The sequence below is a fragment of the Haemaphysalis longicornis genome, unplaced genomic scaffold, assembly GCF_048455015.1.
Source record: "Haemaphysalis longicornis isolate Haplotype H1 unplaced genomic scaffold, Haemaphysalis longicornis Haplotype H1 scaffold_31, whole genome shotgun sequence".
NCBI lineage: Eukaryota > Metazoa > Arthropoda > Arachnida > Ixodida > Ixodidae > Haemaphysalis > Haemaphysalis longicornis.
This window is the reverse complement of record NW_027526340.1, coordinates 581,335-598,866: the sequence shown is the minus strand read 5'-3', so window position 1 is coordinate 598,866 and position 17,532 is coordinate 581,335. Positions and strand designations below refer to the sequence as shown.

The following is a 17,532-nucleotide window of genomic DNA, read 5'->3' as shown; positions in this document are numbered from 1 at the left end:
ATCCCCGTGCGAAACGTCGCGTTGTACGAACGTAACTGAGCACATCTGTCTGCTTACCCGATTACGACAGTGTCCTGCAATGGGTTGTGGGGGAGTAGGCTGCGTGCTGGCCGCTCGTCGCTCAAACCATTGTCGTGTGCTTATCGATGGGGAGACTGCTACGTTAGACCAGTTTTGTGGTAATTTAAGCGTTTGTAAGGCCGCCCACTGCTCGGAGCTTGTCGTTCCCCTGGGACCTATCAGACACACATATCATGAGCTCCTTATTTGTCCCTGATAACGCTGGAATTCAAGGAAGGGGGGGGGGGGTGTTAAATTTTCTGAACCCCTCTCGAGCTCCGAATTCAGTGTCAGGTATGAGGTGACACCTGAATACTGCAGAATGACGCGCGCGAATGAAAAAATTGAGACGCAATGAGCATTCATGCGAAAATTACATAGATATGTTATTTCCATTCATACTACCGAATTGGTGAAAAGCCGCTATGTAGCGAGTGACTAAATGCACACAGAGTTGATAAGTATTATGGCTTATGCGCAAACAGAGAGAGAGAGAGAGCAAGTCATTACTGGTAATTTATCTTGGGCGGGGGGAGGGTGGGGGAGGGCTAGAACCAGCCTTTGCATGCTTAATGAGAATCGGCATGCCGCTTGAGATATTTCAGACTAAATGGCTCAAGCCAATATCGTTTACGTCAGCCAAAAATGAATCCAAGTTGGAATTTGAATCACTAGGTTGTAATAATTCATTCAGAAACGTCATGAAAAGGAAAAAAAAAACGGCGAAATGTTAACTGTTCCTTTTTATCATTTTTTTACAGCTGACTGAAGTGTACAGAAAAAAAAAGGCACACAGCTACTATCATCGCTCGAGATCACCCATCGTTCGTACAAAAAAAAAGCAAAACACAACTAAAATTGTAACAAAAAATTGTAAAAAATTGCTGCTGAGTCATACGTATTATAAACCCGTCAGCACAACCATAGGCAATGTATATTTGACCAGCTGGCACCTTCTTCATCCAAGACATACGCACACAAGCTTCTTTTCTTTGCGTTCGCGAGTATCTCGCATCTACTGGGCCAACCGAGTGAGTCAGCGATCCACTTCCCCCAAAATATCCCCGCGAAGACGATGTGGGCAATAATACAGCACCGCAACGAACTGCCGCGAGAAGCGTTCGTTACCTGCGCATCTTCGTGGGCGCGTAAAGGAAGAAGGGGCCGGGGCGACGGAGCGAGGCCGAGCTTCGGTGCTAACAGCCCAGCGGAACCGCAATAAATTACGGTCTCGCCGCAACTCGAGGGCGCCTTTAGCGCTGGCGGGGCGAGGGACGAAACGACGACGCCGCAGCACTGCGGCTTCAGCCCCGCGCCTACCGAAAGCTCTGCTGGCGCTGCTCGAACTCGGCTAGCTCGAGGCCGCAGGCCCAAAGCCCCGGGCCGACACGAGAGGCAATACCAATCTCTCCGAGAGCTGTAATCCCGGTCGCGAGAGCTCATATATCCGCCGGAGCGGCCAAATTAATATGTATCGCGCCCATAAATCGTCGCTTGTCGTTGCGAACGAGCCGCACTGCTGCGTCTCGTGGTCTTCGGGCAGTGGGCAGCAGCTACGAAGGCCGGCCGCAGCATCTCGCGCTCTTCCGGGCCATTCCGCCACGCGCGGCCCCGCCCTCCTCCCCTCGCCATCTAGCCGCGTTTCGTTTTAGCTGACAACGACTACTACGACGACGTGCCGTATTCGGCCCGGAAACGGGCCACCCGATGTGAGGAAAATAGACAGAAGGAAGCGGAAGGCGCTGAGACATGCGTAATGCAGTGGCGGCGTTCCTCCTATCGGGCGGGCTCACTTTAGCGCTAGGCGCGCGCGCGCGCCGCGCAAGTGGGCTTCTCCTCTGGGCAGCGGCGCCTGACGGCCGAGGGCACCAATTTCGTTAGAGGGGGCGGTGGATTCGGCCCTGACGAGAGACGACGCCGCGGTGTTGATTTTTCGGGGATGGGGCGTACTTGTAATAGTGCGGAGCATCGCCGGACCGAGCAGAAGAGGAGGAGGAGGAGTAGGTGCGCGCGTGGGCGCCCGGGCGGGGAGGGGGGCCGTTTAATTAGCGGCGCTCGCGCGACGAGAGAAGAATGGCTGCTCTCGGGGAAAGCGCGCGCTTTGCTGACGGTGTTGCCGCGCCAGGAATCCAATCAGCGGACGCGCCGCGCGCGTCTTTGGTCGGTCGCTCAGACGTGAAATAGAAGGACGCGCCGGAATGCCTCTGGTCCTCACCGCGCGCAATTGCGGGCGATGAGGAAGAGGAGGGGGACGCGCTTAATCCGGATGATTCCGCGCCGCTCTTCTCCGCGCTTGCATGTGCGCGATCGAGCCGTGAACGCGCTGCTTCCCTATACCTTCCCGTTTCTCTGGACCGGAAAACGGGACGGACCGAAGGGCGAGCCTAGCGCGGTGCACGCGGCATCAACGTCGTCGTGGTCGAGAAACCGGTACCGCCGCGTATATAAGCAGCTCTAACTCTCGTTTACTCCTCCCCTTTCTATCTTCCCTTCTTTCCCCATTCCCCTCTTACGCTCTCTCTCTCTCTCTCTCTCTCTCTCTCTTTCTCTCTCTCTCTCTATCCCTCAGTGGCATTATTTTTGTTCCCGCTAGCTCTCGTGCGTGCCAACAAAGGGAGCAATTACCGGAGGAGTCCCTCTTTGCCCGAGCCGTCCGGTAATGAGGTAAAGTCAGAACCGTTAGCCGCGTGATGACGAAACGGAGAAGAATGAGGGGCTGCTTTTGTGCTAGTACCTTGTTTGGCTCCCGCTGTCTTCTCTACTTCGTTAACCTCTGCTTCCGCTACTTCTCGGGCTGCATCTTCTCGCTTCGTTCCGCTGGCTTTGCATAACTGGAATAGAGAAATGATTGCCACAGCGGAGCGTAATAATAATCGTAAGGACTTCCGAATTGCCCTCATTTAACGAGCTTGCCTTAGAAAACTGCGCGTGTAATCTTACGGCGAACTTTCATTTGTTAGTCACCGCCGTGCGAGTGCCCTCTCCTCTCCTGGTGTTGGGTTTCTTATCGTACCAACTTGCCCAAGCATTCGCTCCAGCGTAAAACTTTGTCTTTAGTGTCTTGGTTGCTACAAAACAAGTCTTTTTTTTAGAATAGTGAGAAAATTATGGACTTACGTCCCGCTCGCCGGTTATACAAATGCCGAACAACCTTACTCGAACCCTGCAGCACACGCTCGCATGCGCACACACGCACACATTTAGACACGCGCAAGGACATTCATGCACTCACGGATGCGCCCAATTTAATAAAATCAGTTTGGAAATGAAAATTAAAAGTTGGTTGCCTCGCACGCACAGGATCATATACATAGTATTCGATAAACAAGTTCAATTTCGATGCTATTGTTCAATTTGTCGGAGAACGACACGCGCTGGACTTGTTCGGCCGCCAGGTGAGCGATAATGTATTATTTCGTGTACAGAAAGTGCTCAATGTTCTATTACACAGCCTTCACGGGTGGCGCTGTGTCCCATTTCAACGAGAGAGAGAGAGAGAGAGAGAGAGAGAGAGAGAGAGAGAGAGAGAGAGAGAGAGAGAGAGAGAGAGAGAGAGAGAGAGAGAGAGAGAGAGAGAGAGCATATTCGAAAACTAGGCCAGTAAGCGAAAACACTGCTGCCCACAAAGAAGAATTTCATTTCGGGTCGTAGCAGACCATATTGGCATGTTTCCTTCATGTCGCGGATCAAGGAACGCTATACGCTCACCCTGTTTTGCATGTCTCATAGGCTCCAACTGCCCCATGCACTGAACATGCTGGACAACCACTCGCTTACTGATCAGGTATCACTTGACACCGGTGTTGCTTCTCGACGTCGCGAAGGACAACCAAGGCTTTCCACAGGCGGCTTGCTTGGTCGATTCCATATAGTAACGACAGTCGATTTGTAAACTCCGTAGTGGCTACCGTATATCCTCCTTATGTTCCCTACTTTCTAAACTATTTGTGCTCCATTATCTCTTTCCGAAGTTTATAGTACACTGCCCTGGCCGACGTTGCGTAGTCGACGTATCTGCCTTCTGGCATCACAAATGCAGCGAAAGGGAGCACAAATTGCTCAAAACTTCCACCGCGCAAACGTTTGCCTCGCTTTCTTCCATTGCCCGGTCCGCGGTACGTTATTGCGCGTCTCTTATACCCATGAGCGCTCTGCCGTGCTAATGAGGTTGCCTCAAACCAGAGCACACAGCGAGGGACGGGCGAGAGTCGAGAGTGTGAGAAGCGAGAACAAGCCTGGGAATGGGGTTGAGGGGGGCCCGGCCGAGGGGTGTCCCGGAGTTTAGAAAAAAGAAGGATGACGAGTTACGATTCGGGATGGAAAAGAGAACTTTCCGTTGCCCCTACCACCGTCGTAGAGAAAACGAGAAGCCACAGGCGCAGCTTCACACGGGTTCGAGGAGGTGTAGGGGGGGAGAGAGGGGGCAAGGGGGGGGGGGGGGGGGTGTACAGAGTCCAATCTGCGATGCAATTCCCCGTTTCGTCCAAAAAAGTTCCCAGTCCAATTTGCTCGCGCCCGACCGAGGGTGCTCGTTTCCCCCCGCTGCGCCACAGCGCCAGGCCTCCCCTTCCTTCTTTTGTTGTGCTCCCTTTCCGCGACTGAACTTTAATTAGCGGCGTTTGATTGGCGTGCCGCGGTCCTCGGCAGCCAATCCAATCAAGCGGCAGCGGCGCCGCCGGCGGCCGCCGTACCGCCCTCTCCCCCCGCGCCGCGCCGCTTCTCTCCCCCTCAGGGCCGCCCGGGGCTCGCTCGCTCGCTCGCACGTGAAATAAGATAGAGGCCCAGTTAATCTGCGGTCGCTCCAGGCGAGGCCCTGGTCACTCGGCGACTGATTGCCACTTGGCGCTCCTCCATTGGACGCCGGCCAGCTCCTATTTGGACGCTTGCTTGCCTGATTGCTTCGTCTTCTCGCCGCCGCCGCTGCTCCGTATCCAGGCGATGCAGCAGCACCAGCTGTCGGGAAGAAAGGCTTTTTTTCTGGCGTCCTTCTTTTGTTTTTCCCGCCTTAATCAGAAACGGGCAACCCGTACGAAGAACGGCCTCCGAATTGCGTGAACGTAAGGGGTGTGGTCGCGTCGGTCCGACGTCGTGATTGGGCGGTATAGGGAAACGTCATTCGTGACAGAAGTGTGACGTGTGGGGTCTAAAGCACGGCATTGAAGAAGGGGGGAGAGAGGGAGACAGCGGAATGCGACAGGCCTTTGTTGTGTATAGGAGGCACGGGAAAACGGCATGATTGCACGAATGCTTACCCGCGCCGAGGACGGCGGACTTGCGCGACGGGGGTGCTCTAATGACCTGCTTACGAAAACAGCGCAATTCGCGAACGGCACGCCAGCCAACAGCGCAAAGATGATGGGAGCAGGGCTCGCGTAATGCCTAAATACGAACAGAAATTAATGGGGATAATTGTTTCTTTTTTTAGTTTATCAGTTTGCATTATTTTTTTTTTTTTGGTCGTAATTCTTTTGCTGCACCTTTTCAAATTGACAGCTGCGGTGGCAGGAAAGAAAAAAAGGTCCAATTACAGGCGCAGTTAGCCGTTTGTGCCCGTGTTAAATATGGTCGCTGCGGAGCACTAAATTTGACGGCATGTCTGTGACACAGTTTCCAAAAGCGTCTGACAGGCTATTATTGAATCTGTAATTAAGAACACGATGTGGGGCTATATTGGAGTGATGCCTGACCCAGTTTTCGTACATTTTTTCTTTTTTCCCCAATTCTCTGCTCTCGCAGTTAATAGATTTCCCAGCCACCCCCCCCATCCCTACACCCCCGTCGCCATAAACAAGATAGAAAAAAGGTTATTTAACCAAGGCAACAGCCACACACTGTTCGTTTGGCCTCAATGCACGTGCAGTCGTTAGGGTTTTCTTGCTTTTGTTTTACCAGAAACGTGGTATGTATGGACGCTTTAGCGCATCTAGCCTAGCAACGTCCAGTTCAGCTTCAATAATCGGATAGCGTTCTTGCGAAAGATGCGAATGCTTTGAGTCGAGTTGCTGGCACAGGGCATCCGCCCGGTTCTCGGCGTCCACAGCCTGGGATAAGGGAACTATTGCGCGTGGAAGACGAAATAAGACCGCCGTGATGAGAAATCGAAGTCTGCCTGCAGAAGCACAGGAAACAACTTGTTCGCGTTCCTTTTTTTTCTTTATCGCTATATCCGTGGCTAGAATATAACGTTAGTGACTAGTAGGAACATTACTTTGTGCTCACACCTTGACCTCATGCGAAAGCTTTTTTTTTTTTGTTGTTGTTGTTGTTCATTCAGACCATATTGCTCGCAGGACTCCAATGACTTCGGGCACCTTCACGCCAACGAGACGTTTATAAATGTCCAGCCTCGAACCCACTCGCTATCACCTGACCCGTTCCTACCTCCAAATTTACTTCCCGTAAGTCGAATCGGTGCACTCCAAAGTGACGCTGTGCCCCGCGTGTCTGACCCAGTTTCTGTACCGCACGAATAACACACACCGGCGTCATTTTGTAGCGTGCGTCCGCTTCAGACGCTGCATCGAACCTCCTCTCTCGTCGCGCCCTCTCCCTCGTCGAGTCACCGGGGCCATTAATGGCTTCCTCATTACGTGACGCGCCCGGGCAAGCCGCTTATCGGCGAGAAACAATCTTCCGGAGCCCGCCGTTAAAAGCATCGATCCAGCGGCGTCCGTTTGCACCGGCGTCTCGTATCCTGCCTACGTGATCCCAGCCGTCTCTTCCCCGGAGAGATGGCCGCTCGTCTACACACACACACACACACACACACGCGGTCAAGAACTCGTCGCGGACATCGGTTCGAAGGTTGAAAGGTCGCGCCCCTATCTCGGCCCTCCTCGTACAAGCGGTGGTCTGGGATAGCGCCAATACGGCGGGCAGGAGCCGAGAAGAAAGACAGCCGGTTCCGATGCGCGAGGGGATGTTTGATGGGGCGGCATTTCGGAGTCGGGTGTGATGTAGTATAAAGCGTGCCGACGTGATGGTCTATCGAGATGAGCCGGTGACGTCAAAAGGAAGGCCGTACTTGGGAAATGGAGTTGCGGGAAGGGCGTGGGATTTCTCCGCGCGATACGCAATTTGGGGGAGACAAGAAAAATCTGGAGTCCTGGTCTGGCTTATGGAAGGAAATGTACAGCGAAAGTATGTGTGCAGCTTTGCGAAGTTGCTACATTTATTGTGAGCGTCGGCGAAAAACTGCGAGCGCCATTATTTATACCTAGATTTTCTGGATGTATTTATCATCACTGCATCGTCTTTCATCATCAGGAGATCGCCATCGGTGTTCGCAGGCTCTTGAAAGACTCGGGCTGCTGCTCTTCCTCGATTAAAGGACACGGTTTCTACTAATCATTGCGTTTCCAATAGATTGTTTTCAGTCTCGCGAAGGTAATACCGCGCCTTCTGTAAGCCGTTGCTCCGCACTCGCAAATAGCATACCGAAATATTAGTCCGCACTCGCAAATAGTACTCCCAAATGGTACTCCGCACTCCCAAAGATAACCCCGAAATAGTACTGATAAAAGATTTGAATGGTTGCGGGCCTCATTCAACTTTCTGGTCGCTATTACGCCAGGCAGACGCAACGAAGGCTGTCCGAGAACAAGCCTTTCTTTCAAGCGCTCTAAATTTGACGCCGTGACCATTGTCAAATATGCACCTTGCACACACGTCTGTTGACGTAACAGCGAAATGGCTGTTGGATTGTTCATTTAAAAGTAAACATGAGTCATGCTCGCCTGACTGCTAGAAAATGAGGTCCGGATGCACACCATTTCATTAGTAAAATCTCACGAAGAGTTATCGAGTATTTTTTTTAATAAAAATTACGGAGAAACTATAGTTTCGCTCTCTTGCCCGCCTACTTTTGTGGTGAAAACACGGCAACGTTAGTCGGGATATAAAAGCAAAGACCAAGGAAGCACCAGAAGCCCTTATTTTTTTACGGTGCCAGAGCTCCAATTTTAAACTTCGGACTAACAAGAAGAGGGATCACAATTCCAAGAAGCCATTTCATTTGCGTATCTCTTCGTTTACCTCAGCTGAACGTTCAGAGAAATATGACGTTTTCAATGCATTGCCGGGTAATACTTATTACAACGGCTTCTTTCTTTGACACAAGAAACGTAAATAGGGTATACAGCTGTGAAGTTACTCTACGTCATAACACTATAAACCAATTGTCAAGTAAGGATCATCGGTTTACAGTTCTGGACTGCCGCGAACTGCTCGAGTGGCAGATTGATGTTTCTCTTTTTTTTTTTGCCCATGTGTTCATTCCGATACGAAGGCGGCCCTTGAACTACTCGCGGATTATCCCGCACTGATCCACTGAAAAGGCTGTAAGAGAAACTCGGAAGCCACGCTGCGAATACTAAGCTTCCACTGCTTTAAGGGTCCATCGTAATGGGACGAGCTACCTTTTGATTTTCAGGCTCCTGATAAGAAACGCGCAAACTTCTGGCACTTAACTAATTCACTAATGGGTCTTTGTACACCCTGGCAACCCGAGATGGGTGATTATTCCGATGCAGGCAATACATCGATAGATAAAAGTAACTGATGACTCTCTCAAACGTCTTCAACGACGCCCTAAGTTCGTGCTATCAGCCAGCTGAAAAAACTAGGGTGTGGGGGCGCGGCGCCTAACCCTTCAGTGATGTGCATTCCTTGTCCGCATTTATAGCCCCACTTTTAAATCTTTGCGAACGCGAAGATACGGGAACAGTTCAACCTTAAAGCACTTCATAGGGAGTGTCCATCTCCTCAGCAGCTCAGCGTGTACCACCAATGTCTGGTATAAGAGTGGCATCCTGTTTAAACCCAAAACAAACAACAGAAAAAGGGCATATATAAGGGGTGGGAGATATACATGTTCTGATACTAGCGCCACCGGTTCGACAGCAAGCAACAAGCGAAGACGTGTTGGCAGCCCTCTCCCCTTTTCCTCCTCGACTGCAGAGTTATTTCCGCGCTTACGGGCACAGCAATTTTATTCCGCCGTTTTTGTGCGTGTGTCGTCAAAGCCACTGGATAGAAGCCATCTAAAGTGGTCCTGGTGAAGCGGGGAGTTGAAACGGAAGAGGAGCGGGAAGCGATAGGCAGAGGTATCGAAAGAGAGGGGAATCCGCGGGAAAGAGAGACCGAGAGAGAGGGAGAGATAGGGAGAGAGATAAAAGTGGCTGAAAGGAGGAAGAGCTGCAGCACTTTTTTACGGTCAGGTCTGAATCGATTTCGGAGAAATTCTTGATAGAACGCATTAGTGGCTTTTTAATGGGGGGCCCGAACCGACGGACGGACAAGTGTTTTCCATTAGGAACACGAACTGGATGTATAAAAATTTAATGGGACGCCCTGCCATCAGTCCTGCCCGCGCGCTGCCGTACAGCCCATACGCACCGGTGGCACGGCCGTGTCCGATGCTTCTGGCGGGCGCGAGGAGGGGGGAAGGATCGCGCCGCCGCCGCCGCTCTACAGTCCCTTTGTGACTGCGGGGCAAAAGTGCGAACGAAAGGGGAGCAAATGGGAAGTAAATGCCGCGCAGCGGAGGAAGAGAGAGCGCGCGCAAAAAAGCGCGGGAAATGAAAGGGAAACGCGCGAAAGCTCAACCTGGGAATGCGGCGACGATGAAGGGAGTGGGAGGAGATGGGGCTAGCGACAGAAGGCGACGGCGAGAGGAGTAAATGCAGTAGCCGTGAATCGCGAGATGGTGTGCACTATACACACACGCAGCCGCGAACGAAGGAAAATAGAAAAAAAAAAAGGGCGGGAAAGGAGGAGGAATGGAGCGAGTCCCCTTCGCCGTGTAGCAGCGAGGCGAGACAAAGTGCCCTTTGGTTTTTTGTGAAAGAGAGAGTGCGAGCTTTTTGTACGAGGCTTGAAAGCACTTAGTGGAGATAAAATATTGCGTATTTGCGACCGACCGAAAGCTGAAAGCGAATGAAATGTACGGCGACTCGAAAAGGCGCACTAGCGAGCCATTCGGCACGGGTAGAAATAAAAACGGCTTGAAACCGTACACTTGTGCAGGCAGGCGCGCGCACCGGCGGCTTTTTCGGAGGGGGGCGGGGGGAACGAATTTTCGCGCAATGGGCTTTCGGTGCGTGGTGACTGGTTCAGTCAACATTGAATGTTTTAGAGCGCGCAAATGCACACTAAGGGCCGGTCTGTTGGAAGCGTGCTCAATATAGTTCGCGTATAAGCTGAGCAACGCATAATACAACGTCGATCGCCGGGGCTGGTGCGAGGCGTGCTGTAAACGCTGCTCGGCCGTGCACGGCTGCAGCGAATGAGCGCTCCGTATCGTATTTCGTGAGTACAGTTGCGTTTAAAAGAGATTGGGTGCTGTTGCGCCACTTGAAACTTGTACGAGCGAAATGTAAAAGCTTGCCGTCGATCGACAAAGCCGTGGAAGTGGCGGGCATCTGTCTGATTGGCTGATGTCGTGATGTTTACGTTTCTCGTTTTGACTAGTTTGCGGCCAAGATGCTCAGGCGAGCTTACAATTTCAGCAGCCGACAAGAAAAAAGAATAGAAGAAGAAATTGTATCTTGTGGAACATCCACACTGATGGGCTTCGCTTTCAAGTTCAACAGAATGACCTCCCAAATGGTCGTCGCCTTTCACAAAGAACTTATTGTTCATAGATAGGCGGATAACTGCGATCATGGGTTCATTATTTTCTCGTTCCAGTTAACTTGATATGCGAAATAAGCACATCTAGTCTGTTGATCAATCCACTGAGAGGAAGCGTCACTTCTGATATCGATTAACCATTGGTTAGAATCGGCGTGCACGTCGAATGCGATGTTTTACGCGCATTGTAAACCAGCTGTTGGGAGCCAAAACATCAAAAAATATATTGCCTCCTTTCCTTTTTACGATATTTGGAAGCCATGCTAAACAGAAAACATGACATTGTCGTTAAAATTGTGGAATACAGCATCCGTATTGGCTGTATTCGACTACTTTTCAGCATGTTATACTTGTCGACACCAAAGCTGACCCTCTTGTCATTCTTCTTGTTTCTTTCATATCTCTCCCGCAGGTATACAACACGGCTAGTCTCCCCCTCCCTTCCCGATGAACGACACCGGCGGCCTCAAGTCAGACGACGCCCCCGAGTTCTTCGGCTGCTCTGGTCTTCGTGTCGACTCAAGTCCTTATACATACCTGTGTACATAGAGTCCCTGTAAAGTATGCGCGCAGCCCGCCACCGTGTCGACTGTAAATATGCGCCGAGTGACAGAGTGGCGCTGCCTATTGGAAGCATTAAAAAGAACGTGTACAGTCATTACCCCGACATTCTGTCTGACTGCCTCCTTTGCCGGTAACGAGCCGGTGGAACGGCTCCCTGCTGAGACCGAAAAAAAAAAAAAAGTTTGTACGCGCCAGCAAACGAGAACGCTTTCGGCTGCTAAACGAGTCTTTTTGTCGCAACGAAAGCTCAGGCGTAAGGCTCAGAAAGCTGTTCGGTAGGGAGAGAAAGTCGTTCGTAATTGGTCGGGGCCTTTTTTCTGCGTTCGGAAGAAAGTCAGCTGCCGATCACAAACCGCTCCTCACAAATGGACGCCCTTGTGATATGTAGCTTGTGCTCGTTAGAAAAATATCCCCATACTCTTTCTTTCTTTTTTTTTTTGCGGAGTGTGTTCTTCGCCCATTTCTACGGTCACTTTGTCTCACGTCAGAAGCGTGTGATATTAAGGTTGCGCAATTTCACCACATAGACGTAAGCTTACATCTGTTGCGAAAGCATAAATGGGAACTTTCTTTGAAATGGACGGTTAGCGATGTTGTAGCTTTGAGCGCCTGTAAAAAAGTAATCGAATTTTTCAAATCAATGTACCAATGAGTCGCTGGTGTCAAGTTAGCCACAGGTAGTGAGTAAGTTCGCTTACCGTTGGTATATTACCTCAAGATTCTATTTGCACTGAATGAACCATGTCATAACGGTAGAAGATTTAGAAAAGGCGATCGAATAGGGAGAAGGCTCGCATTTTGGCCCTGAAATTACCAAGTACGGTTTTTTTGTTCTTATCGGTCGCGCAAAGTGTACGAATAGGTTGAGCGCATTGCGTAGAATGTGCGTCTTCACAGACTCAAAGATTGATATTAGTGGTAGAAAATGAAAAATGGCAATGCCTGCTTGGATATCCCATTTGCTGTCATGGTTCTAGCAAGGCAAAGCATTCTTAAAGCGTTTACTGCAAGTGCGGCTTAAGCTACGCCCAAGTTAATTACAACCTCTATATACACAAAAGAATTACGGGGAGAGGGTTATAACGAATAAACTGCGGGGATGTCAGACCTAAACGTCAACAGGAACGTGGGCGTCAGAACGGAATAGGAACGCATTCCAGTTATGGTTTATTCCGCCATTAGCTTTTCATTAGTTCTTGCCATCCTGTTAGAACATAGGATGCCATCCTGTAGGAAAAGACTGCCTGAAATCTTTTCCTCGTTGACTGACCATTGTCATGCCCTGCTTTCCATTATTGTTTCGGAATAAGGCATTCTTGTGTTCTCGGTACCATCAGATTTTGGTGATAAAGGTAAAAGACTTAATAAAATTACTCGGCAGAAGAGAGACAGGTAAGCGGACTAAGTGATGCGAGATGTTTAGCTGAAGCACAGCTTAGGAAGCTGCAAGGCCACTGAAGATATTGGCCTAGCGTGCTACTGTCACTGGTGGTCCTCCACTACTTGTAAGCCCCATTTCTTTGGTCACTAACTTATACGGAAACCGGAAGTGAACACCAAGGGCCTAGGACAATCAAGGACTCATGCTTGCGGTGCTGCATGCATTCACAGTCAGATAAGATCAAACCCAACCATCTTATCCAGCAAGGATAAGGTGGTTGGGTCTGATCACTCTTGAAAGACTCTTCAAAGAAAAAAAAAACAGAACGAAAAGCCAGCTTACACACTTCTGCAGAACTAGGCCTATCACCTACTGTGAAACCGACGGCTTGTCACCCTCGGAACGCAGAAGCTTCGGAGATCCCGACTGAGGTGGCGGTATAATCTCACACTATACGGGGCTTTAAACTCTATAGGAACCTTTTCTCCCCGCAACCCTCAAGCAACGCGTAAATATTATGGCGCAAAGAGCCACTGGGAAGAAATAACGTAATTTTGAGGCTGAATCAGCTACGTTAACGACGCGCACGAGCATTGACAGTACGACCCGAGAAAACCATCGGCTGTGTTGCGCTGGTGCAGGGTGTAGTTGCCCCACTTTAAATTTAATATCTCGCTGCTGTAGTCCCTGGTGGAGGAACAGAGTGCCGATGGCCAGCCTTTTTAGATCAAGCCTTATGCCGGCCTAGGGTTGCCACCTGCCCGGTTTTGGACCGGCCCGACCGGTTTTTCAGACAGCGGGCCGGTCGCCGGTCCATATCTAAAACCGGCCGTCATTGGCCAGTTTTTTGGCCATCGTGCCCCGATTATGTTCGTTTTGTCACGTGGCCAGGTCGAGGCACGCCTCGAATAGAACAATGAGGAGCGGAAATTCCACGGCAGCAGCTTCCGAAGACCTTTCATCTACGGTGGCATCACCATCCGACCCTTCGTACGTCTGCTACGCATGTGGGCAGTCACTGAAGCCAACCATCCATCACCTTGTATGGGACTGCATAGGTCTCGTGGGGCCACGTGAGACACATTGGCCTGCCTGGGTACTCGCTTACGAGGAGTGGATCCGTCCGAAGGGCCGCATCAAACAGACTTTATCCGCACTTTGGCGGTTCGTTCTGGACTCCTCCATGTTGGGACACTATTGAGGTCTTCATTTCCCCTCCCTCCTCTTCCCCATGTGGCCTTGAGCCATCCCTTTTAATAAATGTTCGTTGTTGTTGTCGATTTATAAGCGTCAATTCAGCGACTACGACAATATATATGTGCCGACAAGCTGCGCAAAGACACGTGAGCAAAGACAAGACGTCACGTGTTTCCAGAAAATCACGTTTAGATTTCCTTTTTAGACACTCTTAAGCACTTTCTGCGCAAATTTATGTTGATTTCTCACTAGGAAAACGCTACAACAATCGGCATTGCGTGGCGAAAAACCCGTGGCGTCTGTTTTCCAACACAAATTCAACCTTCTATATACCCCCCCCCCCCCCCGCCCCCCGGAGGGCCGGTTTCCTTTTTGGGGAAAGGTGACAACCCTATGCCGGCCTTTCAGAGCCAAGACTCAGCTCCTAGACGCAAATGCGGCAGCAATACTTCCGGCAACTCTTGCTGGCACAGGTGAACTCCACCTGAAAAAATGTTGGAGACGATCGACGTCATCTGGCACCATGCAAGCCGGAAGCAAAGGTGGGTAAGGTTTCGACATGATAACGGAAGTGGACGTATGTTCTTATCACCCCGACTATAAGGAGGCACTAGAAAGCTGGTCCAATTTCAACTCAAGGAAACCAAAGCTCATGATGCAACACCAGCACTGTGACCTTTGGCGTTACTTTGTTTTGAGACTATTCCGTACGGGAGCCGGTGATTAATGCCTGGAAATTGGAGTGACTAGCACAGCTCGTCTAGAGTTGGAAAAATGACTAGGTGGGGCTAACAGACTGCCGAGGAGAAATTCTTGCGATATAATATTGCCCCCTGTGTGCTTGCTGCCATGAAACACCAACTGCGGTAAAAAGTTTGACGTGTTGAAAAGCCCATTTTTGCGCAGTCTGACTAAAAAGGCTGCAAGGTACAGAACATGAAAGCTGAACTACGCGGGTGCGTGCCGCAAGCGACCAGCAAAAATCGGCTACTTTGAAACCAAACTGGAGAAGAGCGCGGCCATTACGGCCACGCGGAAGTGACGTTGCAGCCGACGAGCGAGCGACCAACCGGGGTACCGGGCCGGCAGTCATGCCACTTGTGCTTCGTGGCTGTTTGCACAATCTGCCGCCAGCTGCAACGTCGTCTTCTACGGAGCTATTTAAACGCTCCTAAATGATTAGCAAGGGATTTCAGGGAGCTTCCAGTCATGTTACAGTTGATTTGGTGGTACCTACTGCACGTTGAAAGCGAATTTCGCTCAGGCGAAATTTCAGAGCAGTTGGCCTTTAACTCAAGCGCTGCTGAAAGTAAAAAAAAAAAAAAAAATACCGGTGATGCTTAAAACTTTCTACGAATGTGCATGCGTTAGCTTAGTTGTACCCTCTGTTGATGGGTTGTTGAACCTTCTGTGGAAGCTTGCGGATGTGTGCGTCTCCACTTGACGCATCCCCCCTCCGGACAGCACCACTCTCCGTCTCCGGGAGCTCCATGTTCGCCCCTCTCGGTACCTCTACCTCTCAAAGCGGCTCGCATTACACGTGTGGCACCGGCTTACTTTCCTCGGGCGATGCTTTCTGTATCAATTTCCAAAATTCAAATTTCGCGGGTTTAACGCGCCGAAGCTACCTCTGGCTAAATGGCGGAGGGCTCCGGATTAATTGTGACCACCTGGGGATCTTTGACGCGCGCCGAAATTTCGATACACGGGCGCTCTCGCTTCTCGTCTGCATCCATCTGAAAAGCATCCACCGCGGCCGGGATCAAACCCGCGTCCTTGGGGTCAGCATCACAACGCCTTAGACACTGAGGCACCGCGGCGGGTGTTCTTCCCTTTCCCAGTTCGCGTTTTGCCGCCCTTTCCCAGAATCCTCCTCCAACCCTCATTTGGTGCAGCTGTTTTCCTTTCCATGAGCGCGCTCTTGTTTTAAGTGCGGAGCACTTTAGGGGCCCGGTTTCTCGTAGCCCACCCGGAGTTTCGGCATCTATCCGCCGCAGTCCCTCGGCGTCACGCACTCAAACAAAGGCGTCGAAAAGATCACCGCTTTTCCTGGGCGGATTGAACCTGGGTCTCTCGCGTTACGAAGTCGATGACAATCCTACAACTCCACACAGGCACATGTTATTCATATGCAAAGTGTTGGGGGTGGCCTAGCAAGGACAGCCTCAGCGGCTGCCCTTAGTAGGCCTCAAATAGGTACACAATATTGTAACGTGGTGGCAGCACAGACGGCAGGAACCATGGCGAAGAATGATGAACGATATCTTTACAGCTTATTTACATGGCGGCCAAGCCAGAGCCCGCGCAGGCAGCGCGCACCCGCAGATCTTCTTCGTCGTCGTAGGCTGGGTTGAGAGAGCCACGCTGAGTTGCCCTCTTCATTGTCTTCTCGTGACAATATTATAAAATTGAATAAAAACATAAATTAGCGCATCAATTACTCCAAATTAGTGAAAAATTATTCCAGTTTCTATACCCCTTTTAGGGGCTGCGGAGCCCTCTCTTGGCTACTTTCGGTATCAGCGCCAGGTTGATACTGAAACTAGTTAAGATAGGGCACTACAGTCCCTTTGGCGAATCACTGCTCCGCACTTGACAGCTTCCACGTTGGGTGGAAGTGCTGTAATTTTTTTTTTGTACCTCGCAACTATTTCCTGTGCCTTACACGGATTTCCATGAAATGTAGAGATCTAAAGCTTTGCATTAAAACTGGAGAATATAGCCGCGTCTTAATTTCACGGGAGAGAAAGAAGCTTGGACCAGGTCTCGGACTACGGTGATTATTCGATAGTAGAGTCTGCATCCTGTGGCAATGTCATGTTCCAAGGGAGTCCACTGAACCGCCGCCTTCTGAGGATTGAGGCGCAGCGTCGACACATACTTTTTTCTGCCGGAGATGTCATCAATATATATTTTTTTCTTTTTTTTGCATCGCGATACATTTTTGCTCGTTGTTTCACGATGTGAATGTTTTATTCCGCCCTAGCCTGGGTTTAAAAAAGGCGGAAGCACGCCTAAGCAATGCGAGAGAGAGAGAGAGATAAAACTTTATTTGATCCATGCCATTCAGGTGGCGCTTGTAGCCGGTGGCATCCACCACTCACCGGCGACTGCCACAGCCCTATCGATTAACTGGACCTGAAGGTCCAGATCGGAGCTGCGGAGCGCGGCCTCCCAGTGCTCCTCAGAGGTGATAAGTGGGAATGTATTTTGTGGGCATGCCCATATGATGTGAGAAAGGGTGGCGTGATCTCCGCACAGGCAACAGGCCGCGGTTGGGTAGAGAGTTGGGTGTATGTGTGTCAGACGAGCTGGGTTGGGGAAGGTATTTGTTTGTAGTAAACGCCAAATGTGCTCTTTGTGGTTATCCAATTGCTGGTCCGCCGGTGGGTAGATCCGGCGGGAGAGGCGGTAGTGTGTTGTGATGTCATGGAATGTGACCAGGCGATCCCTCGCAGACCGCGCCCCGTGATAGGGATAGAGGTTAGGCCCTGCCCGGATCGTGAGCCCTCGGGCGAGTTCGTGGGCCGTCTCATTCCCCTCGAGGCCGGAGTGCGCGGGTGCCCAAGTCAGGCATATTTTCTCGTCTGGGGATTTCGATCGAAATTTTTCCAGAATTTTGAGTGCCACTCGTGATAGTCTGCCTGTGGCAAAATTTTGGATTGCAGTCTTTGAATCGGAAATGATTGTCTGGGGGG

General features: G+C 50.8%; 1 protein-coding gene across 3 annotated transcripts in view; it reads left to right on the top strand.

Moving 5' to 3' along the window:
• The window catches only part of LOC144177798 (uncharacterized), a 126,964-nt gene extending 115,605 nt beyond the window's left edge, over positions 1 to 11,359 (top strand). For 2 of the 3 annotated variants that reach the window (XM_077705367.1, XM_077705366.1), the window contains one exon: positions 11,105 to 11,359. The gene's annotated coding sequence lies outside the window, so the exon portion shown is untranslated. Of the gene's footprint in view, positions 1 to 6,350; positions 6,459 to 11,104 lie in introns of all 3 variants that reach the window. The other variant, XM_077705369.1, reaches the window with a different exon arrangement.
• The last annotated feature ends 6,173 nt before the right edge of the window (positions 11,360 to 17,532 follow it).